This window comes from Protopterus annectens, chromosome 6.part0 (assembly GCF_019279795.1).
Source record: "Protopterus annectens isolate FY-2018-M chromosome 6.part0, PAN1.0, whole genome shotgun sequence".
NCBI lineage: Eukaryota > Metazoa > Chordata > Ceratodontiformes > Protopteridae > Protopterus > Protopterus annectens.
Genome location: NC_056737.1, coordinates 1,768,721,672 through 1,768,746,936, shown reverse-complemented (window position 1 = coordinate 1,768,746,936; position 25,265 = coordinate 1,768,721,672).

Genomic DNA, 25,265 nt, shown 5'->3' with positions numbered 1-25,265 from the left:
CCCTCACCAAGAATGATACCATGGTATAAAGAAAAAAATATCAATTTCAACAACTGGCTAAGCTTCTAGTGTCATTCAAAAGGGGATCCAGTGTCTGTCAGCCTGGGATGACATACTCGACAAGCCACACTGCTTCACTAGAGACGTCTTGCACCTGTCACCCTTAGGCTTTTGAATACTGGCCAAGGGTCTTGCCAACCCCATAGTGCCTTTTTTAGGCAAGGCTCAAAAGACAAACCCACTGCTGTAAATAGCACAAGTAACAAAAAAATGAGGGTAATGTTACTCAATGCCAGAAGTCTAAACCTCAAAATGCATGCACTCGAGTCACTCCTCAGTATGGAGAAAATCGATATATGTGCAGTAACAGAAACCTGGTTTAAGGCTCCAGAGAGCACCCCAGCACTACTAGGCTACAACTCATACCATACATTTCAGCCAAAAACCTGGACCGAAATACAAAAGGTGGAGGAGAATCCATATTCATCAAGGATACCCACACCTCCAGGTTAGTGGCACAGCACGATGCTTCAGACATCATCCACGTGCAACTAACAACGGGCAAAACTGCCATTCAAATTATGGCTTGCGGCAGATCACCACCATGTCCCAGGACCCCCACTCCGCATTCCTGGAAACACAGGGAAGCATAAAGGTCCTACCAAACACCCTGATATTGGGTGATTTCAATTACCCAAACATTAAATGGGAGAACTAATTAAGTACAAACTCCCTTGCCCAGCATTTCCTAGAATTTATAAACTCAAATGCCCTGGATAAAACTGGTCAGCACCCCCACCAGAGGTGACAACATATTGGACCTAGTCATCACCAGCATGGGTGACCAGTGTTCCACACCAGAGCTCAACCCCTCGCTGGTTAGATCTGACCATAAACTAATCACTCTGGATAGCCACATTCTGCCACCACCCCCCGGTCAAAGAAACCACCATGAAAAACTTTTCAAAAGCAAACTTCACGTTACTTAAGACTGAGTTGGGAAGTTTCAAAGCCCCCATGCTAAAAGATAATGCTGTCCAAGCTGCAAAATCCTTTACTAATGCACTCTACAGGCACCTACAAGAATGCATGGAGCATGCTATCCCAAACAAAACTAAGAATCACTCCTTCAAGAAAAGGATACCAGTCTGGTGGACCCCTGCCTTAAACAAGCTATACAATAGAAGGAGAAAACTAGTACAGAAAAGAGTAAAATCCCAAGAAGGGAAGACATCCCTGATCAGTATCAGCAAGAAACTATGTTCCCTCATAAAATCATCCAAGGCTAGCTTTGAAAGAAAAATTGCCATGGACTCCAAAGATATCCAGAAGGCATTCTTTAGCTATGTCAAGAATCTAAGTGGCAATTTTCAGATCTGCTCAGAGTTCGTGCAGAATGGCACAAACTACACTGAACTGACTGATATAGCCAACATCCTGGTAGACAGTTTCAGTGCAAACATCACCCCCTTCTCACCTCCAAAAGGGCCTATAACTATACCAGAAGAATGTAGTGCCCCTGAAAGCACAGACACTCAGGTTAAAGCAGCCCTCTTCAAAGCCAGAAACACAGCATCAATGGGACCGGATGGTGTCCCAGGCTGCATCCTACATGAGCTCAAAGATGAACTAACCCCTCACCTAAACACACTATTTAAACTCAGCATCTCCACAGGCTACATATCCCATAGAGTGGCACACAGCAATGGTTATTCCGCTCTACAAAGGTGGAACCACAATGGACCCCGGGAACTATCGCCCTATAAGCCTGACTAGCTTGGTCTGCAAAGCTATGACACACATCATCATAGATCTCATTAACAGAGACATTGGAAACCTTCAAACACTGGATTCTACCCAGTTCTGCTTTGCTAAGGGCAGATCATGCCTCCTAAACCTGGTGGATTTCTTTGAGACAGTTACCAAGGCTATAGACGAGGGAAAGGTGGTCCACACAGCCTACCGAGACCTCGCAAAGGCCTTCAACACCATTCCCCACTCAGGTATTATAGACAAACTCACCAGCCTGAACATAAACCCCTACATCACAAGATGGGTTGCCAATAGGCTCATAGACAGAACCCACATGGTAAGAGTTGTGGAAGCTAGGTCTGACTCTAATTCGGATACAAGTAGCATTCCTCAGGGCTCAGCCCTAAGACAGCTCCTGTTCTGCATATACTTCTTAGAGGTACAGGCAAGCACAGGAGGACTATGGCTGACTAAGTTCACAGACGACTGCAAACTAGAGGCTATAATTGACTCTCCGGCTGACACAGACATTCTCCAAAAGGGTCTCACTGAGACAGTTACCTGGTGTCAAAACCATGGCCTCAAGCTAAATGCCAAAAAGTGCTTAGTTATCCCCTTTGGAAAAAACAAAGTACCCACAAACTACCACATAGGTAGTAGCCCCCTAAATACAAAAGATGTAATAAGGGATCTGGGGACCCAAGTAGATAGTAACCTCTCCTTTGATAATCATATTGCCAAAGTGGTTAGAAAATCCTTCTATGTGGCCCCCCCAATCACAAAAGGGTTTGCATCCAGATCAAAAGAGGTAATTGGGCCCCTCTACGCATCACTCATCAGACCCATCATAGAGTACAATGCCCCATTTGGGTTCTACCATACAAGACACCTGCAACAAGTGGAAAGATCACAGAAGTACCTCACCAAGAGGATCACTGGCCTCAAGAAGATGCCCTATGCAGCTCTACTGAAGAAACTCCAGCTGTACTCGGTTGCATACCACCTACTCAGAGATGATCTCTGCCTGACACACAAGGCCATGTCCAACCCAGAATTGATGGACATGCTCCACCTAAAGAAAACCATATCCCCTCGAGCCACACACTCCAGGGATCTTAACCTTACCACAACAATAAATAGGATGTGCTGGAGGGATAGATTCCTGTCCCAGAGACTTCCCATGCTCTGGAACAAGATTCCAATCTTCATTGGGCAGAGCTTCTCGCTAACCCTCTTCAAGAGAAACCTTGATGAGTGGATGGGAAACAGAAAGTTTACCCCAGGGATCAGTTCAATGGCTCTGCTGGACAGAGGCATAGGGAACTAATCTAAGGGGGCGGCGAAAGCCAACACATTCCGGCTAGTTCCGGTTGTTATTATGAGCAAAATAGACTATTTGAACAAAATGACAATAATGTTGAGTGACAATACGACGTATGAAAAAGTGTCAAAACATGAAATGGAAAGGGCATATGTTAAGGTGGATTGGTATCTATATGAATTTTTGATGGATGGAGTCATCACCAAAGATGAATATAATTTTTTATTAGTGGAATATCCAATGACGCCATCCATTTTTGGTATCCCCAAAATCCATAAGGACATACACAATCCACCCTTTAGGCCCATAGTCTCTGCCAGGGGTTCAAAGACTGAAGCCATTGCTGCTTATATAGATTTGCATTGTAAGGGAACTTTAAAACATCTGCCTCATATATTAAAAGATTCTTGGCATTGTCTAGAAAAAGCTAGAGAACATTTTGTTGATATTGAAGACGATATGACAATGGTAACTATTGATGTTGTCAACCTATTCACAGTGATTCCTCATGACTTAGGTCTTGAAATGTTTGAGACAAGTTTGCTGAAATTTAGTGAGTCTAATAAGGCTAAATGTAAGTTGTTACGTGAACTGATTGTACTTGAAAACAATTTTATGTTTATTAATGGTGAATATTATAAACAAAGTACAGGTGTGGCCATGGGGGCTAGATGCGCCCCCATTTATGCCAATTTGGTGTTAGCCTTATGGGAAACACAAAGTGTTTTTACTTCTAGTTTCTGGCCTAACATTGCCCTTTACTTAAGGTACCTGGACGACATTCTTATTTTTTGGAAGGGCAACAGAGAAATGCTTATTGAGTTTGAAAATTTTCTAAAAACGACATCTAGTTTTTTGAATTTCACTTTTAAGATATTTGACAACAATTGTGAGTATTTAGATATTTTATTCTATAAAAACATGGGCAAGTTAGAATCAAGTATTTTTAGGAAAAAACTCATTCCAATTCTTTTTTACATTTTGATATTTGCCATCCCTATTACCAGAAAAAGAATTTAGTAAAGGGACAGATGGTCAGATTTTCTAGAATTATTAGTGAAGACATTAATTTTTACAATGAGATTAAAATATTATCAGATATGTTTCTGGATAGAGGTTATCCATTAGAATTAATTGTTAAAGTTAGTGAAGAGATTTATATTAAAAGACATCAAATATACAAACCTATATTAAAGTACGGTTTTGACAACAGTATATCTAGGACTAATAACACTACTAGAAATGACACATTTATTATACCATTTAATGATATATCACCCAGGATAGTTAATATAGTACATGAGACCTGGATAAGTATTCTCCAGAATAATGGTGACCTTATTGATAATTTAGGGACTGGGCCCAAGGTCACTTATAGTAGGGGGATGAATCTTAAAGAACATTTTGAGGCAGTTAATAATAAGAATATGTTCAACACATCTTTGATGAGCAAATGTGGGGCATGCCATTCTTGTAAATTTATTAATGATGGATCATATGTTATGTACAAAATTTTGGCAAAACAATTAGATGCCCAGGTCATTGTAATTGCAACACAAAAATGGTGGTGTACCTAGCTATATGTTCATCATGCCCAGCCTTTTATGTTGGCAAAACGATAAGGAAACTTCAAGAAAGGATAGTGGAACATGTTAGAGACATTAAAAAACAGAAAAATACTAGTTCTCTTTATATGCATAGTCTAAGATGCCAGAATTTTAAGAGATTTTTATTCTTTGTTATTGACAGAATTGTATACTACAATAATAACAAAGGTGGTGATGAGAACACCTTACTTGAGGCTAAAGAATGTTTATGGCAATTACGGCTAAATGCAAGTTCTAGCCCTGGTATTAACAAACATATTTCTATATCAAGTATACTAAAGTACAAGTCTCAATTTATCTGATCTTGTATGTATTAGGTTAACATCTGATAATTTAATGTTTTAAATATTTTGTATAACAATATGAATTTTAATGTTAGAAAATTTTTTAATGAATGATGTTATGCTGGATTGTATAACAATTGTTTATATTTAATAATTATTTAGATTTATACTATTATCTAGATATTTATATACGTATTTTTACTTTTATTTAATGGTATTACATATACATAGTTTTTGACAAGAAGGTTTTATTACATTTACAAATTAACAAGTTTGCACAAGTCCTGGCTGTTTATGTTCATTTTTGCTGATTGTACCTGTAAGAATTTTTAGCTGCGTAGGTAATAATTTGTTTAATTGTTTAATTGTTCAATTATCTAATTTACATAAGGATTTAAAAAGAGGTTCAACACAAGGATTGTCAGTACTCTGAAGATGCCCTGATGTGTGTGGGTGAAAGCGCTTAGTACAATTTTGGTTAAATAAATAAATAAATCGGTGGTCTGCAGTTGTTCCTGGTTCGCCTTTTTTGTTTTACTAGTTCTGGAAGTTTGTTTTTAGTACATTCCGGCTAGGCTTATAAATGCCTTCAGGCAGATTGTCTAGTACCTTCCTATGAACATATGAACCTAAATCACTAGAAGGGAGTCAACCCTGGCTTGTAGTTGTTGCAGGCTTTGAAAAGTCTTATCAGAGAAGACAAGGCCACATATATAATCTGTATATTTAAGTATCAATCAAGAAACAAACTAACTAATAAAAAAACAAGTAAATCATGAAACCTTGGTAATTCAAGTGCCTATCTCCCACATAAAACAAAATTACCAGGTTAAGATGCTGTCAGACAATAATGCCAGCAGTCAGAGTATCATAAATATTATTGTTCAGAAAATGCATGTTAATGGGATAGCTGTTGTTCAGTTAACTTTTTAAGTGAATTAGAGGAGTCTGCCTCCTATCTGTCTCTGATTTTTTTAGATTGTCACAAATGTTTTCTCATATTTATGCTGAGGTGCTTGCTAACTTTTTTTTTTCTAAGTAAACCACTGAGGATTACAGTCAGTCAGTAATGTCAGTCATTAGAATTTCATAGTTCTTGTTGCTCAGAACATACATGTAGATACAAAATTTTTTCTGTTAATATTTTAAGCAAATTACAGTAGTTTGCCTCTTACCTGTCTCTGACCTTGCAGAAATCTCAGATTCTACCTCATATTTATACTGTGTCCCTTATTAACTTCTTTTTTCTGGTAAATCATGGAGGATTACAGTCAGTCAGTGATATCAGTCATTAGAGCTCCATAGTACTCATTATTCAGAAAATACATGAAGATCTGAAGCTTGTTTTTCTGTTTTTTTAAACCAATTACAGTAGTCTTCCTCTTATCTGTCACTGATTTTCCTCATATGTATTCACTGACTCTCTTAACTTCTGTTTTTTTTTGATAAGTCACTGAGAAGTACAGTCAGTCAGTAATGCTAATCATTAGAGTTTCATAGTTCTTATAATTAAAAAATATGTATATCCATGTAACACCTGTTCTGTTAATTTATAAATTAATTAGATTTGCCTGGCACATAATGCCCTGGGATGTTAATGAACTGTTTTCTGTAGTCAAAAGTACAGGGTTTGAATCCTTCAACCTCCATTTGCCATTTGTGTGACTTTGAGCAAGTCACTTTATCAGAAAGTGCTTCTGGGTCACTCATGAAAAGGTACACTTTGTCCAGTGGGTTATCTGGTTAACAAATTGATGTTAAAAGGCACTTAAAATTTGGTCTCCCATTACTTTTGACTTTGTCAAGAATTATTGAACAAAGAAATTGGGATTATGGTGTATTCCTTGTGAAATTTATGGCTTTCAAACAAATTGTTGTGGATTGTATTCCCTAATATGACAGGCATGTGAGTTTCAGACTTTGCATCCTTTAGAAAAAGATTGTTAATATAAAGCACATTATTCTAGCAACTTTTGTAAGTATGCAAGAGAATTGTTTAAAATCTCTTCCTTATTTTGGATCTCTGTTTCAGATTCTTGTGCTACGAAGCTTAGAGGACAGAGGGGATATACAGTGGGTTGCACTATATGGTTCTGATGAGTACCTATCAGTTCATCTAAAATGAAATTCATTGAACAGCATTTTCAGTGCAGTTACACTGAACATGCTGTTCATTAAACCGTTCATACTGAGATCGCGGTTTAGTGAAGATAGGGAAATTTGCCCTTTCCCCACTGTAAGGTGAACTCAGAGTTGATATATATTATTAGCGGGAGATGAGGGGAATTCAATAAATTGCATTTTTGATGAAATGATGTTCATTGGAGTGACGGTTTGATCAAGTAATATAGACCTGGTACTGACAGCAGCTGGCTAAAGTGCATTTTTGTGCCATTAGGTATTTACTTAATGATTTGCTTGATCTCAAGCAAATATTTCAGGTATACAGTCACACAAGTGACTGTATGGATGAATATATGCATGTGTGTGTGTGTGTGTGTGTGTGTGTGTGTGTGTGTGTGTGTGTGTGTGTGTGTGTGTGTGTGTGTGTGTGTGTCCCTGTCTGTGAAGAAGACAAAGTTCTCAGTCATCTGTGATTTTTCTTTCTCATATTTGTGGTTTGTTACTTATAAATTTGTAGCTTTCTGGCAAAGTGTTGTGGACTTCAATCACCAAATAATGATCAATGTGTGAGTTCCAGAGTTCATACACTTCAGAAAATGCTTGCTAATGCAAAATATGTTATACTAGCAACTTTCTAAGTATGTAAGACCAATATTTAAAACCTGTTCCTGATTGTAGTTCTTTGTCTCTGATTCTTGATCTAATAAGCTGAGAGAAAAGAGGGGTGTTACAGTGGGTAGGACTTTATGGTCCTGACAGCACTGAGAGTTCTGGGACATTATTTATGAATGTATTTATTTACTTGATCTCAATCAAATACCTGAGATATATACAGTCATATGTGTGATTGGCTGTAAATAACAGTTACATCTGTGTTTGTGTGTGTGTGTGTGTGTGTGTGTGTGTGTGTGTGTGTGTGTGTGTGTGTGTGCGTAAATACTTGGTTCATGCATCTCAGTGTAGTTATGTTGTAAAGGAAGGAACTGATTCTAGTAAATAGGGACATCATCATATCAGCCATGTTCTTTAGGTGCAATCCTTCCTTTCTTTGCTTTATTAACTATGTTTATTATTTGTCTATGATTAAGCTGGACAGTATGAAATCTATGAGTTCAGTCTTACTATTTTAACTCTGAATGCACTTTTAATTTAACTTGCAGACAGATGGTATGAAATGAATTGCAATGGGCTACAGCAGCTTATCTGACACTTAGTGCAGATGAATTAGGCAATGAGCTGCTAAATGGGAACCACACCCACAGACTCAAAAAAAAACATGTTTTTTTGTCATGGTTTGGTGTTTCCTACATTTTACCACCACTCTGGGACTATTTACAGTTTTTTAAACATTTTTATATATAATTTCTGAGTCTGACCACATGAGGCATGGCATCTTGAAGGAATTCTGATTGTTTAGTCTGCCTCTAGGTATCCCACAATACAGTGCTTGTCTGTAAAAAATTGTATCATGCAGGCCACTTTCTTCCTAAAGTTCCTGTCACTACATTGATTTTACATACATACATTGCTGTTTTTCAGTCAGTTTTAAGCAACATTTCATGCCATTCAGTGACTATTTAAAACACAAACAGTGCAAATGTCACAGAACAGACTTTCAAAGTGCTTTTTACTGCTGCTTCTTTTTAGAATGGCTAAATTGCAGTCTTTTGTGAAGCCTGAATTGTACTGCCTTGACACATCTCCCATCCCCCTTCACACCTAACTTCCCTAGCTGTCAAACTGCTAAGGGTAATTTGAGCTGATACATGTTGTATTGACAGCTCATTGACAGCTCACAGCAGGAGACTTGACTCATGTACTGTTTTCTTGTTCTACCCTTTACTTTCTGTATGTGTAGGGGAAGGACCAGGAACTGTGACATCACAACATGGGTGGATGTTTAGGATGGTCGTAGTGATGTCAGTTTGGGGAAGGAATTGGCCAGAAAACTACCTGTATTCATTGGCTTTGATGACATCAGTGGATTGGAGACTGCAGCAAGCTTTTCCAGGGTGAGATAAAAGTTTTTTGAAAGTAAAACCACAACAGTACAGTAAGGTACTGTTCTAGTGGCGAGAAACAGTCAATTTAAAACATTTTAGAAATATTTTAAATGCTGTATTGTTGTTCATTCATACCAGGGACAGTAAATAGGGAGAAAAAGGATGGAGAAGTTGAGCATTTAATAATAGAATCCCACTGTTGCCTTTAATGAGCTGCTTATTGCAGTGCATCATTTGATTCTCTCAGCCTTTGTTTGTCTACTGTGTGACTTTGAGCAAGCTACTTCAACAGATAGTGCTCCTGGGCTGCCCGTAAAAAGGGGCAGTTGTATTCAGTGGGCTGTCCCAGGATGTTAGCAAACATGCTACACATTGCCTTTTGAATTCCAGCAGCCATCACACAGATGCTAATTACTACTTCACTATATGCTATTAGAGACTGTGAATACCACTATGTCTCTTGTAGAAATGCATTTTCAATATATGAGAGGTCAAGGGAAGAAAACACTGCTGGTTATCATGCTAAGTCTGTTTTCAATATGAGATATTTTTGGTTTGTTTAGCAAATGGCTGTCAGTGTTTTTTTTATGTATAATTTTAAATAAAGATTTTACATGATAATCAAATGTCTGTGATCTTTGCAATAGTAAAGAGGAACATATTATGCAGACTGATAAGTTTGAATAGTGTTTTATGGCAACTGGGGACAGACAGGTTATGGCAACTGGGGACAGACAGGCAAGTAAGTGAATACATGTATGTCTGGGAGGGCCAGTCCATTAACCTTTCTAGGGTCCCATTTGACCATGATCCCACTCTGGCTACAACTCTATGCCCTGTCAGGCCTTCCTTTCAGCTTCAGACCACCAAAAACTTCTTCATCTGAGTTGGTCTCATACAACATCTACAATAAGGTCCAACTGGGCTATCAAATTCCATGAGTCTTGGACCTGCACTCTGGATCTCCTGAAGAACTTACTTTCTGGTTTACCTCTTGCAGGCAACAGACACTTATAAAAGCATTAACAGGTAAGTAGCTAGTTAATGCAGTTAATTACCGGCCTAAAGAGCTGTGATAATAATTTGAGTATAATGCTACCTTCAGTATGTACCAGTCCAAACATCTGACACAAACTCTGACTCCCACAACTCTTTCTTACTAAAATAATAATGAGCATAAACATTAAAAACTATGCAAATCATCTCAAAATCTTGGCCCTCTTCTTGGTGTCATACAGGCTGGCCACATCCAAAATAAGCCCCAGATTGGCTGTCAAACTCCACAAGTCTTGGATCATTAGATAAAGCCCCTGTCTCACCACACTTCAAACCTCAGAATGAAGAACTCGCTTCCTGGTTTGTCTCTTGCAGGCAACATTGTATTATACAACAGCAACTGGCTGTTATGTAGCTAATACAATTAATTGCCTGGTGGAAGAGTTGCTTGAGAATTTTAAGCTGCATTTTCACACTTTTGTAGGCATACAATCCACAGCAGTTTGTTTAGGGAGGTTTATGAGGGTGAAAGATGTGGTATCTGCAGAAGAATGAGAAAGATTCATAGTAAAATATGCAGGCTAAACATGGCAGTGTTCTAACAAGGCACAAGAGAAAGAGCAGAGCAGGATTAGTGAGGGCAAAGTAAAAAGGAGGACAGTAAACAGACTGGAGTAGGAAAGGACAAGAGGGGAAGAAGCAGAGTAGAATTTGCATGGCCATAAGTCATTATAAGAGTAAAGACAACTAGGATGTCATAAAGTAAAGTGAAGGAAGAAAGGAGAATTTGCAGACATTTAAGAGAGGATGAGGAGAATGAAACTAAGAAGGGAAAATATGCAGATGATAGACAGATGATGAAGGAGAGAGAGCCAGAAGAAGGCATTGCAAAGCATCCACCAGAGAGAAGGGGTGGTTGCACATTTTGGTGTATGCTGGTACTAAAGAGACAGGTGAGGTGCTAGCAAGCAGAGCCAGGGAGGGGGTAGGGAGATACCTGGCTAAGATATTGGAGCTAGAATTCTAGAAGTGCTACATATGGCAGGTGCCGGCACATAGAGGAAAGAGAGGGTTAGGTAGTATAATGACTGGACTGGCTGTAGTATTGGACAAGAGAATGGTGGTTAGGACTGGTAAGAGGTTGAGAGACCTAGCAGGGAGACCAGTAAAGACATCAGTGCTCTAAGATCAATTGCAAAAGTACTTCACCATAATAGTATCTTAACAGAAGATGAGGTACTATTGGGGCACTATGCAAAGGGAGAATGTAAATACAGAACATGGCAGATAAACAATCAAAAGTGACTTGGAGCATTCTGTCTTACAGTCTATACCTAGATATAAGGCAAGGATCTCACAGGCAGTATGCATACTACTTGGGTGACCCTGGCTTAAGCATCAAAGTTAAAATCTATGTATTTAGTATCACTTAGTGCACAGTCAGTGTAGGGTATGAATATTTATCCTGATGACAAGTTCATTTTACCCTTTTCTGCTACCACTAACCCTGAACTTTTCTGAGTTATTATAGGGTCATAGGTTCATAGATTGGTAGGCCTTAGGGCCTATACAAGCCTAGTCAAACAATTCCCCGGATATTTATTCCCACAGTATTTATTTCCCTGGACCCCTGTCTAGCAGGGTGACTGACGTGAATTTCCTATCTCCCATCCAATCGTCAAGGTTCATTTTGAAGAGGGCCAAGGAGTCATTCTGCTTGACATTTATGGAGAGTCTATTCCAGAGTATGGGGAGTTTCTGGGTCAGGAACTTATCCCTCCAGCATGTTTTATTCATTGTGATGACAAGGTTTAGAACCTGGAGCATGTGGCTCTGAGGGATTGGGATTTCTTTAAGTGGACCATGTCCAACAGCTCAGGGTTTGACATGGCCTTGTATGTTAAGCAGAGATTGCCTCTGAGTAGACGATATGCCACAGAGTATAGCTGGAGTTTTTTTAGACAGTCAGCATAGGCATCTACTTTAGGCCTGTGATTTTTTTAGTGAGGGATTTCTGCGGCTTTCCAGCTGTTGCAGATGTCTTGTGAGGTACATACCAAATGGGGGGTTGTACTCTATAATGGGTCTAATGAGGGATGAGCACAGTAGGACAATGACCTCCTTTTTTCTGGACGAAAAGCCCTTAGTGATGAGGTCTGCCACATAGAAGGATTTCCTGACTGTTGTGGCAATGTGGTTATTGAAGGTGAGACCACTGTCCACCTGTGTCCCTAGAAGGATTTCCTGACTATTGTAGTGATGTGGTTATCGAAGGTGAGACCACTGTTCACCTGTGTCCCTAAGTCTGTCATTACACTTTCTGTGTTTAGTGTACTGCCACCTATGTGGTAATTCATGGGTTTTTCCCAAAGGGGATAAATATACATTTCTTGGCATTAAGATTGAGCCCATGGCTCTGGCACCAAGCATCTGATTCTGTAAGGCCCTTTTGTAGAATATCCACATCATTTGGGGATTCAATAATGGCTCCCAGTTTGCAGTCATCTGTGAACTTTGTTAGCCAGAGTCCCTTAGTGTTGGCCTGTACTTCAGAGAAGTAGAGGCCAAACAAGAGTGGTCCCAGGACTGAACCCTGAGGTACTCCACTTGTCTGGAGATGGATTTGGAGTCGGCTACTTTTACAGTCTGGGTTCTGTCAGTAAACCAGTTGGCAAACCATTGATTGACGTAGGGATTTATACCCAGCTTATTAAGTTTATCTATGATTCCAGAGTGGGGGATGGTGTTGAAGGCCTTGGTGAGGTCCAGATAGGCTGTGTGGACCGCTTTACCCTCGTCCACAGCTCTGGAGACTGATTCAAAGAAATCAATCAGGCTCAGGAGACAAGATCAGCCCTTCACGAACCCAAACTGGGTGGGGTCCAGTGTTTGAAGGTTGCCAATGTCTTTGTTTATAAGTTCCATGATAATGCGTTCATGCCATTGCAGATCAGGCTTGTCAGTCTGATGGGACAGTAGTTCCCAGGATCCAAAGTGGATCCCCCCTTGTGGAGTGGGATAACTGTAGCTGCGTGCCACTCAGTGGGCACGAAGCCTGAGGTGAGGCTATAATTAAACATGACACCTAGGTGAGGTGCCAGTTCATTTTGTAGTTCATGTAGTACACAGCCCAGGATGTCATCTTTTCCATGGATGCTGTATTCTTAGCTTTGGAGAGTGTGGTTTCTACCTGTGTGGCCATGATTACTAGAATTTGGCAATCTTTTGGTATTGAGATGAGTCCTTTAGGGGGTGAGAGGTGGGTGAAGTTGGCACTAAATTGATCTGCCAGGATACTGGCAATATCCTTGGGATCACTATATTTAATGCCATTCTGTTGTAGTTCAGAGCAGATCTGAGCATTGCCATTTAGATTCTTGACATAACTATAGAATGCCTTGTGGTTGTCTTTGGAATCTTTGGCAATTTTATTTTCATAACTAGCTTTGGAGGATTTTATGAGGGATCTCAGCTTCTTACTGATGCTAGTAAGGGAGTTTTTTGCATCCTGGGATTTTCCTCTTTTCTGCAACAGTTTCTTCCTTTTGTTGTATAGTTTGTTTATGGCAGGGGACCACCAGATTGGCTTCCATTTTTTGGAGGAAAGCATTTTGGTTCTACTTGGGATGGCACTATTCATGCACAAGTGGATGTGCTCGTACAGTGCCTTAGTGTAGGATTCACCAGTCGAACTTTCCGCTCCCGTATGCATAGGTGCCATGAAGTTTGTCACTTCTGACTTAAGTAGCATGAAGTTGGCTTTGGAGAAGTTTTTTACGGAGGTTTCCTTACTGGGGGGGGGGGGTGCATGTCAAGGGTGATTTGCTTATGGTCAGACCTGACCAATGATGGTGTGACCACTGGTGTGGAGCATCTATCTCTCATGTTGGTAATGACCAGGTCTAGGATATTAGAGCCCCTTGTGGGACAATGGATTAGTTGATCCAGGGTGTTGGAAGTTAGGAATTCCAAGAACCTTTGAGAAAACGTGTTGGTACCTGAGTAGTTTTCCCAGTTAATGGCAGAGTAGTTGAAATCTCCCAGTATTATGGTGTTTGGTTGTATCTTAATATTTTCAAGAATGTTTAGAAAGGTGTAGTGAGACTCTTGGGGCATGGTGAGGGTTCTGTAGCAAGCTACAATTTGGATTGCAGTCTTACCTAGTGTTAGTTGCACCTGGAAAATTTCAGATGCATTGTGTTGGGCAACTAGCCTGGATGTGTGAATATCCATGGTGAATATGGGCACTCCTCCACCTCTAGTGTTTTGGTTTTGGTTTGGTGGCCGAAAAGTGTGGTAAGAGTTGTAGCCTGGTATTGCAGGGATGCTCTCTGGAGTCTTGAACCAGGTCTCATTTAGTGCACAGATATCAACATTCTCCATTTTTAGGAGTGCCTCAAGAGAGTGCATTTTGAGGTTTAGACTTTTAGCATTGAGTAGCATTACCTTCAGATTTTGCATGTCTGTATCTGTTATGGTGGTGTTGTCCTTTGAACCTTGCCTAAAAAAGGCACTATAGGGGTGGCAAGAGCTTTAGCCAGTAACCTGAATCCCAGGGTGACAGGTACAGATCATCTCTGATAAAGCATCATGGTTTGTCGATCATGTCATCCCAGGCAGACAGATCCTGGATCTCCTTTGAATGACACCAAAAGCTTAGCCAATTGTTGAAGTCAATCATTTTGTCCTTATACTGTGATATCATTCTGGGTGAAGCCAGGATGCTAGTCAGGGCTAGGCTCATACCTGTCTGGGCCACATGATCTGAGAGCTCTTCCATGTCTCTTTTCATGTAGTCCAGAGAGGTACATATCAAGTCATTCACTCCAACTTGCACAATGGCGTAGTTGTATTTGTACTTGTTGTGGAGTGACTTGCGTGCATGCGTTATGTGGCGGATCCTGGCACCTGATAGAGAGCTGGCTGTAATTTTTTCCTTGCTCAGTCCGGTGAGTCAGACATCAGTGTGCCTGACTATAGAGTCACCTATGACTAAAGTGTTGGGTACGTTGTCTTGCCTTAGGGGCTGTTGTTGGGTGGCACGCTGGTGTTGTGAGCTATGTGTCACTTTGGTTGTGATTGGTGTTTGCATTTCAGCTTCGTTGGTCCTTGTTGCTTGGGCAGGTTAATGTTAAGGGCCTCCACATATGTGGGTTTAGTGTTGCTATGTGTGGGTGTTGATGTTGTGGGTTTGGAAGTGCTATGTGTTGCTTGAGGTGTAGTGCAGGTGTTAACCTTCTCCTCTTGACTGTCTAGCACAATCATGGCTGGAGACAGCTTTGCTTCCAGTTTGGCTATGCAAGTGCATCTCTCACAGGTTGTAGTGTTGGGTGGTAGGAGGAGAGGGTTGTCTGTGTACCTGAGGCAGTTGCTGCATTGCCCCAGTATGCCCAGATTCACTAGGTGGACAGGAGAAATCACCGGAAGCTGACCCTTGGACATGTAATTATGGTGGTAAGTAGTGCCATAGCTGGTTCTGACATTTGTCAACAGACAGTTAGTTTTTTAAGATAGTTAGAAGGGCCCAAGACTCAAGGAAAAGACTCCAAGTGCAGTGTGCCAATGCCCTGTATTACTATAACACAGACTTCATGTCTCTGGAGTGCATTTCTCTAGCTACACACCAGCATTCTGTCAGCCTTCGTAATAATGCAGAACTTCCTCATCATCTGTTCTCAGTTGTGTTTCTTCTGTTCTGCTAACATGCAAGCTTTACCTGCATTTTTCTTACAAAAATGAATACATTTTGAGTTAAATCATAGTTAACATTTACATAACCCCCCCTCCCATGAAAGCTATATTACATTCTGTTGGAGAACGTGCCTTCCACGCATGACTTCTGTACCAGCTTCTAGTTTGTGGGTGAAAGATTCTTCTCTAACTCTGCTGTGATATCTGATCAGTAGTGTAGCAAGGGTGGTCAAAGGGGGGAATTACCCCAAGACCAATGTGTTAGGTGTCAAGATCTAGAGCTCAACAGTTTTTTTTTTCTGTACCAAAATACCAGTAAAGAAATGTCACTCAACCTTTCTTTAATTTAAACTTGGAACTTCATCAGATAAAAAACAGACATTACAGTCCCTATTTGAAATGCACTGTTAATTAGAAGTCTAGAATAATTTAAAGACACAGTAGCTGTGCCTTTAAATTAAAGGAACAAAAGCACTTATCCAACTTCTACAGTGGTTTTGGACATGCTGCTTTTGTTAGCTACAACGGTTTGTTCATTTTGAAAGGTTTTTAAACCAAACAGCTTCTGCCTCAACTTACAAATTTAATAGAGATTGCATTAGACTGAATAAACTATTAACAATCACCTTTTAAACATAACATGATAAAAAAAAATCTCATGATCTAAAACATTTATTTGATAAAAAGATAAAAATGAATATATTTACTTCCAAATCCTTAACAATACAAAATCAAAACATAATAGCTGAAAACACAGTCAGGGGAATTCAATAAAGCCTACACAATCATTTTCCACCATGTGTACTTTGCGGCTTGATGCGTACACGGGTGCAAAAACTTTTAGATTCGGCAAAGCACAGTGTAGTGGCGCCCACCCTCATCCAAACAAAGTAAACACTGTGGCATGCTAATTACAGTATAAGCAGGTGAATTACATGCTAATTAACCAATCTAACATGGTGGAGTCAACAAGCTATCAAGCAATCGTGTCGACTCTGTGCTGGTGTACCTGTGTATTCCAAAACATTTGGAATACAGCCATGGAAAGGAGTCCACACAGATAGAATAAAAAGTAAAAGGTATGAGATTTGTACAGAATTGACATTAACATGTAACAGCATTATGAATGTAACAAAAGGAGAGTAATAATAGCAACATAATCCTTTTTTGTGCCATAACAGAAATGCAGCTTTGCTCCCACACCTCCAAATGAACAGTACACTTGTAAGTGATGCAGGCAGATAAAAATCATTAAATAGACAATTCATAGCTACATGTCAGCATATGCAATATGTAGCAGATGAAATGCAGGCATATCATGTAAAAATCAGTACTCCTCAGTGCAGATGTATCTCAAAGTAATATAATCTCTTCTGTGTTCAATACATAAACAATTTAGCTCCCCTTCATTTTTCCTAGCTACACAGTTGACTCCTGGTGTATGCTCAGGACTATCAGCATGGTGAAGATGCAAATGAGGTCTGAACTCATTAGAATTGCTGTATAGGGATGTAAACATAGTGCAAGCCAGCCTCAGTGTTTGTGTTTAATGGATGGCAACTGTGAATGCTTATATTAGTTGGCTATGTCAGGTTAGACTTACAAAGTATTACATGTACATCTGTCAAGGCTGGAAATGCAAGTAAGCAGCACACAATTCACAGGTTCTGTTTCATTAACAACCAATCTTCTATTCATTTGTTGGCAAATTGTGTTTTCTCTATCAGTTTTTATTATTATTGCATTATTTTTGACAGTTGTTTGCATGATGTGGTATAGGTCAATCATGGGAAATGGAGGAATGTTTGGAAGTTTTGCTGCACTTATCTTGTTTGCGTGGCATTGCATGATGGGCAAAAGGGAGACATTAAGAATGATTAGTAAATAGAATGTCATATAACCATTCCAGTGTCAGGATTGCTAAAGTCTGACAGTTAGTAATGAGTCTGTGGAATACACTTGCTGCTTAACTGACTCTGTGGCAGCAGGTGTTAATGCTCTTAATGCAGCAATACATTCCTTTTTGAGGCCAGATGGTACTGGGTTTTAATACAGCTGTATCTATCACTTTTAAGTACTTTCATATTACAGTTGGTGTATGTTGGTGCATCGCCGCAATAATGCATTAAAGAAAAGAAAAGAAACAGGAAAGATAGGACAGTGTTGAAATGGGGATTATGTATGAAAAAAATTACTGAGAACCCAGGGTTGTAGTGCTTGGTGTCATTCAAAGGAAATGGACAGTAAACAGCAGAAATACAGCATAGTATATACATTTCCATAGCATGGTGAGCAGCATGTTTGCGTGACTGTTAGCAAAGTGAATAGGTATGCAAGATATACAGGTTTGTGTGTAGATAAGCATTGCGCAAATGCGAGCTGTATTGCTAAAGTCAGTTTGTATAGAGTCTTGAAATACACCTGCTACTTAAATGACTCTGTCACAGCAGGTGTTAATTCATTCATACATTCCTTTTTTGTCCAGATGGTACTGGGTTTGAATACAGGCATATCTAATACTTTCAAATACCATCATACAATAATGCATTACATTTTTTGTGCTATTATTTTTTTTATATTCTTCTTTTTTTTTTTTGCCACTGTTTGCATGATGTGCCGCTTAGCACAAACATGGGCAAAATGAATGTCAGGTTTGGCTACACTGATCTGGTTTGCACAAAGCGCAGCAATGTACACACTGGACAACTGGCCTACCCAAGAAGCAGACAGGCCCAGACAACCAAGAATTGAAACCGTATGCATTCAAATAATACTATAAGGCATCACCTAAACCCAGTAAGCAATATTGAGCTGCAGTTAACAGCGAGAATTTATAGTAAGATAGGGAATGTTATGTAACTTATCCTTTGACAGCAGGTGTAGGTGTAAGGCTAGAGTCCAGATGGTGCTGGGTTCTAGTACAGGGTGTGCAACATTTGTTTTTCTGACTGTGGGTATACTGTGTACTGTGTTCTTATAAGTATATTCCTGCTATCTGGACTGGCATGGCCTTTACATTTGGCTAACACACTTACACAACTCTCTGTACATCAAATAATCTTGAAATTGCATTTCTTACCACAGTTGTGCACTGCTTACCTAAGAGCAAACATGTGTATCTTGCATGCATATACACTTTGCTAATCGTCGTGCAAACACATTGCTCATTGTGCTATGGAAATGCATATATTATGTTGTATTTCTGCTGTTTACTATCCACTTCCTTTGTATGACATGAAATTATATAGGTTCATAGGCTCATAGGTAGGTACTAGGCTATCGGCCCTAGGGCCTATATAAGCCTAGCCATAAAGATTCCCTGGGTTTCGCCACCCACAAAACATTATTTTCCTGTGCCCCTGTCGAGCAGAGCCACAGAAGTGATCCCCAGGGTGAATTTTCTATTTCCCATCCAGTTGTCAAGATTTTTCTTAAACAGGGCTAATGAGGTGTTCTGCTTGACATGTGATATGTAGAAACTTTAAGAACTTGAGGGCCCTATCTAACCGTATGTCATATATTTAAAATACATCCATGCGTTGGCACCCCACCAAGCACTACAATCCTGGGGTTTCAGTAACTTTTTCCACACATATACCAACCACACTACAAAATGTAACATCAAATGTTGTGTGCTATGCAATGCACATAAGTCTGCTAACATGCAGAACTACAGCTACTGACCCATACACCTAAAAAGCCTTATCTGCAAGGCTACTGTAGGAATCAACATGGACCATTTCCACAGGGACAGAGGTGACCTTCTACACACTTGACCCTACCCATCTTTGTTTTGGCAAGGGTAGATCTTGCTTATTGTCCCTTGTGGACTTCTTGGATACTGACCCCAAAGACCTGGATGAGGGATAACAGGACAATACCACCTATGTTGAGTTATCCAAGACCTTTGACACTATCCCCCATTCATGTCTCATAGAGACGATCTCCCATCTGGGAATTAGGGCATACAGTACTAGATGGATAGCAAACTGGCTCAATGACAGAACACATACTCTCATAGCTGGGGACTGCACCTCCACCATTAGCCCACTCACCAGTGGAATACAACAAGGATCTGTGATGAGCCCTCAACTGTTTGGGAAATACTTCCCTGAAGCACAGACAACATTAGATGCCTGCGGTTTGCCAAGTTTGCAGATGACTGCTAACTGGAAGCACTCATATGGAGCCCCCCCCCCCATGATGGTAACATATTACAGTAGGGGCTGAAAAAGACTGGTGATAAACTCCTGGATTGAACTTTAAGCATACAATGACTCTTTGCCACCTTTGACAATGAAGTACCCCTGCTACTCATGATATACATAGCACCCCCTAAGCTCAAACACAGTATTGTGAGATTTGAGAACACATGTTGATAGCAATCTACACTTTCATCACTATGTGCCCATAGTGGTGACACACACAATCTGAATTGTGCACATCATACATATGGACATCACATCCAGGTCCAGGGTAGTCATACCCTTATCACACCAATAATGGACTACAACTTTCACATCTCTCTGCAGCTCACTAGAAACCTGCAGCAATTGGAAAAAACACAGGGCTGTGCCTAAGAGACTCCCAAGCCTCCAAACTTGATGCACATGGAAAGAATGACATACCTGTCACTGTGCTCGGCATCATGCAGGCTGCTGCAAGGTGACCTATGGCTGCCCTGCAGAGCAATCTCAAACCCTGCCCTTCTGGAAATGATTGACATCTGCAATTCAAAGGTTCCTGGAATTCATAAATTCAAATGCACTGGAACAACTAGTCACCTCTCCCACTAGGGGAGATAATATACTAGACCTGATCATCACAAACATGGGGACAAAATGCTCCACACCAGAGGTATACCCCTCACTAGTAAGATCTGACCACAAACTAATCACCCTGGATATACATATCCCACCTCCACCCCCAGCACAAAAGACCACAGTGAAAAACTTCTCAAAAGCAGACTTCACTCTTCTTAAGACTGAGATGGTATCCTTTAAGCCCACTGGGCCAGTGGATACCACATCCCACAATGCCGAATCCTTCACAAATGCTTTCTATGGACATCTCCAAGAATGCATGGATCATGCAATCCCAAATAAATCCAAGTCCCTCTCCACCAAAGGCAAGCGTCCTGTCTTGTGGACCTCAGCCATTAACAAATTGTATAACAAAAGAAGGAAGCTACTGCACGACAGAGCAAAATCCCATAAAGGGAAGACATCTCTGATCAACATTAGCAGAAAACTACGTTCTCTCATAAAAACATCAAAGGCCAACTTTGAGAGAAAAATCGCTAAGGACACTAAAGATAACCACAAAGCCTTCTTCAGCTTTGTTAGAAACCTGGGTGGAAACCCTCAGATATGCTCAGAGTTAGTTCACAACAACAAAAAATACACTGAACCCACAGATATTGCCAACATTCTGGCTGACAGGTTCAGTGCAAATTTCTCCCCTCCCTCACCCCCAAAAGAAGAAATACTTATCCCAGCTGAATGTAATCTCTCTCTCATCTCAGATGTCCAAGTGAGAACTGCCTTCAACAAAGCTAAAAACACAGTATCAATGGGACCTGACGGTATCCCGGGTTGCGTGCTATGTGAACTCCAAGAGGAGCTAAACCCGCACATAAAAATGCTATTTAACCTTAGCCTTACTACAGGATATGTACCTGAACACTGGCGTACAGCAACAGTGGTCCCACTCCACAAAGGGGGTACCTCTACAGACCCTGGGAACTACCGCCCCATAAGCTTAACCAGCCTGGTCTGCAAAGCTATGGAAAGAATCATTATGGAACTCATAAACAGAGACATAGGGGACATACAGACACTTGGCCCCACCCAGTTCGGCTTTGTAAAGGGCAGATCCTGCCTTTTGAACCTGGTTGACTTTTTCGAAACAGTCACTAGAGCCATTGATGAGGGCAAAGCGGTCCATATAGCCTACCTGGACTTGGCTAAGGCCTTCGACACAATACCCCACTCAGGCATCATAGATAAGCTAAACAGCTTAAACGTAAACCCTTATGTCACTAGATGGGTTGCAAACTGGCTAAAGGACAGAACCCATAAAGTTAAAATCGCTGGAACAATGTCAGACTCAAAGCCAGTCACAAGTGGTGTCCCACAGGGATCTGTCCTGGGACCCCTCTTGTTCGGCATTTATTTCTCAGATGTTAAAGCAAACATGGGAAGATTGTGGCTGACAAAGTTTGCAGATGACTGCAAACTAGGCGCCATAGTCGATACACCAGCGGACACATACATCCTACAAAAAGGCCTCACAGAAATGGACAACTGGTGCCGGAGTCACGGCCTTAAACTAAATGCCAAAAAATGTAGTCATCCCCTTTGGGAAAAACAAAGTACCCACAAATTATCACATAGACAGCAACCCACTGAGTACGGAAAAAGTAATCAGAGACCTAGGGACCCAAGTCGACAGCAACCTCTCATTTGACACCCACATTGCCAAAGTGGTTAGAAAAACATTCTACCTTGCACACCTCATCATGAAGGGATTCACATCCAGATCCAAGGATGTCATTGTACCCCTATACTCCTCCCTCATCAGACCCATGATTGAGTACAATGCCCCATTTGGTAAGTACCTCACCCGGCATTTGCAACAGCTGGAGAGACCACAAAAGTACCTCACCAAGAGGATCAAGGGTCTCCAACATATGTCTTATTCTGCCACACTAAAGAAACTTCAGCTCTATTCAGTAGCATACCGCCTGCTCAGAGGTGATCTCTGCCTGATGTACAAGGCCATGTCCAATCAGGATCTGATGGACATGCTCCACCTCATAAAATCCAAATCCAGCAGGACCACGAGAGCTAAAGACTTAAACCTCGGCACAAGTATGAATAGGACATGCTGGAGGGATAGATTCATAACCCAGAGGCTTCCCATGCTTTGGAACAAGATCCCAGTTCATATTAGGCAGAGCCCCTCACTGACTCTCTTCAAGAGAAATCTTGATGAGTGGATGGGAGATCGTAAGTTTACCCCAGGGGTCACATCTGTGTCACTGCTAGACAGGGGCACAGTAAACTAATTCTATTATATAAGTTGACCTTCATTGTGTCACTACTAGACAGAGGCACAGTATTCTAAATTTATTCTGTGGATTTTTGTACCATTTCATGGGGTGGCAAAAGCCATATCACTATGGCTAGGCTTACAAATGCCCCAGGGCAGATAGCCTAGTACTAAACTATGAAACTATGAAACTATGAAATGGGACAACTATAATTTGAAAACCTGCACAAAGCACCGGCAAACCAGCAGTCTTGACAGTCCGTTTATTGTACACACGAGAACACATACACCAACCACAGACCAGAACAAGAAATAACGTTGTGATAAAATTCCTTTTACATTTTCGTCATCCAAACTTCATCAGATCAACTGTTCCCTCCAAAATGAACATTTATATAGCCCTTGCCAATTTAAAACATACAATAAAGTAACAGTGTCAATCATTAATAAAACGTAATTAACCCCAGACTGTCTCAATGTGATTACTCTGTGTAAAACAGTTCATAAAACATAAATATAACATATAACCTGTTGTTAGCCATATCTTTTGAAAACGATAAGTATTGTGAAATCAAATACATCAAATGTTTAAATACAAATATTTAAAATATGCTTGCTAAAATTGTTTAAAAATGATTTAAAAACAAGTTCGCCATCTGGTGGATTAACCTGGTATAGACCATGCAACAGATTGTGTTAAAATGTTCAAGACAATTGTTAAAAAAATAAAAACATAAACAAGTGTAGAAGTTAATGTATGTTCAGAGACATCGTACACATATCATAAAAAATATATATGTGTGTATATTAGAGAAACCAGTTCCTCAAATTGTTTTATAACTTAGCAGATCTAAGTTTTAATACTGGTTTTAAAGTTGGCATATCATTAAGCCCTGGTGAATTACTAGCATCCAAAATTAACTGCCAGTATAACTCCCTGTATTCCAGTCGATTTTCCCATGGATCACCCCTAGGATCCAGGGGGACAACCTATATAACAAAAAATTGAAAATCAGCTTTATCACGTTTGTGAATGTTTGTACAGAGCATTTTTGTCATTTTTCTTTCTAATATCATAGACATGCTCGTACATTCTCTGCTTCAATTTTCTTTCAGTTTTGCCTATATAGAAGGAGTCGCAGGCCACACATAAAACAATATATACCACCCTGGTGGTGTTACAGTTTGCAAAACCTTTGATGTTAATGTGTTTGTTCCTACAATCCAAAAATATAGAGTCACCTTCTATTTTAGAACAATAGGGGCAACTCCCACATTTGTGGGTACCTTTTTTGTTGCTGTTGTAAAAATCTATACAGGCTCCTTGTAAAATATTCTTGATGTTCCATCCCTTTCTATAAACACATTTAAAAGGTTGTTCAAAAATGGGTTTCAGGTCAGACAAACTAGTTACTTTCTCCATCAAATGTAGTAACCAAGGCTGACTGATATCTTTTTCCTTCCGGTTGAAATTCAGAATTAATGTCTAGTGTGTTTGTAGAATAAGAAATATTAACCAAACCAGAAGTCTTTCCTAAAATTGGTGCAAACCTAGACAATCTGGCTTCAACTACCTCACTATGTAATTCCGTTAATAAGTCTTCAGGGTAACCTCTAACTTTAAACATTTCAATAATAATCTCACATTCATGCTTAAAATCATCTTCATCTGAGGTCATTCTACTGGCCCGTACCAACTGTCCTTTAACAATTGCCCTTTTCTAGTGTGGTGGGTGGGCACTGGTGTAATATAGATAGGCATTAGAAAAGGTTCCTTTCCTGGATAGTCTAGATTTGAAACCGTTGCCTAGCATCTGATTATTCACATCTAAATAATTAATTTCTTTATCATCTACATTGTATGTTGTTGTATCTTTCGGCTTTTCCCAGTTAGGGGTCGCCACAGCGGAACTCCGGTCCACTAATAATTGGCAGTAGATTTTTACGTACCGACTTGCCAGGCCTGACGCACAGCCTTCACTGAAGGTACACCCATTCACGCATGTCTCCACACAGAAGACGCTTTAGCTGAGAATCGAACAGGACAACGTCTTACTGTGAGGCGACAACGCTGTGAACTTCAGAAAATTCGTAGTATTGGAAATGTAATGGTAAAATTCCATGCATTTTTCAGTGGAGTTGTTCCAAAACATGTAAACATCATCCAAAAATCTTCCATAAAAGTTCCAGAATTGCTTAAACTCAGAATTAAAAACAAATTTGTTCTCCTAATGTAGTAAAATGATATTAGCATATGTTGGAGCATAGTTTGCACCCATAGCTACCCCTTTTAATTGTCTATAATATTCCCCCTGAAAGAAAATAAAATTGTTTTTTAAAATCAAGTCCATAAGTACCAAACATGCACGAAATACATTGAAAGCCACCACTTTCTTGCCTTCCAAAAATTCTTCGAACCATATTAAACTTGTGT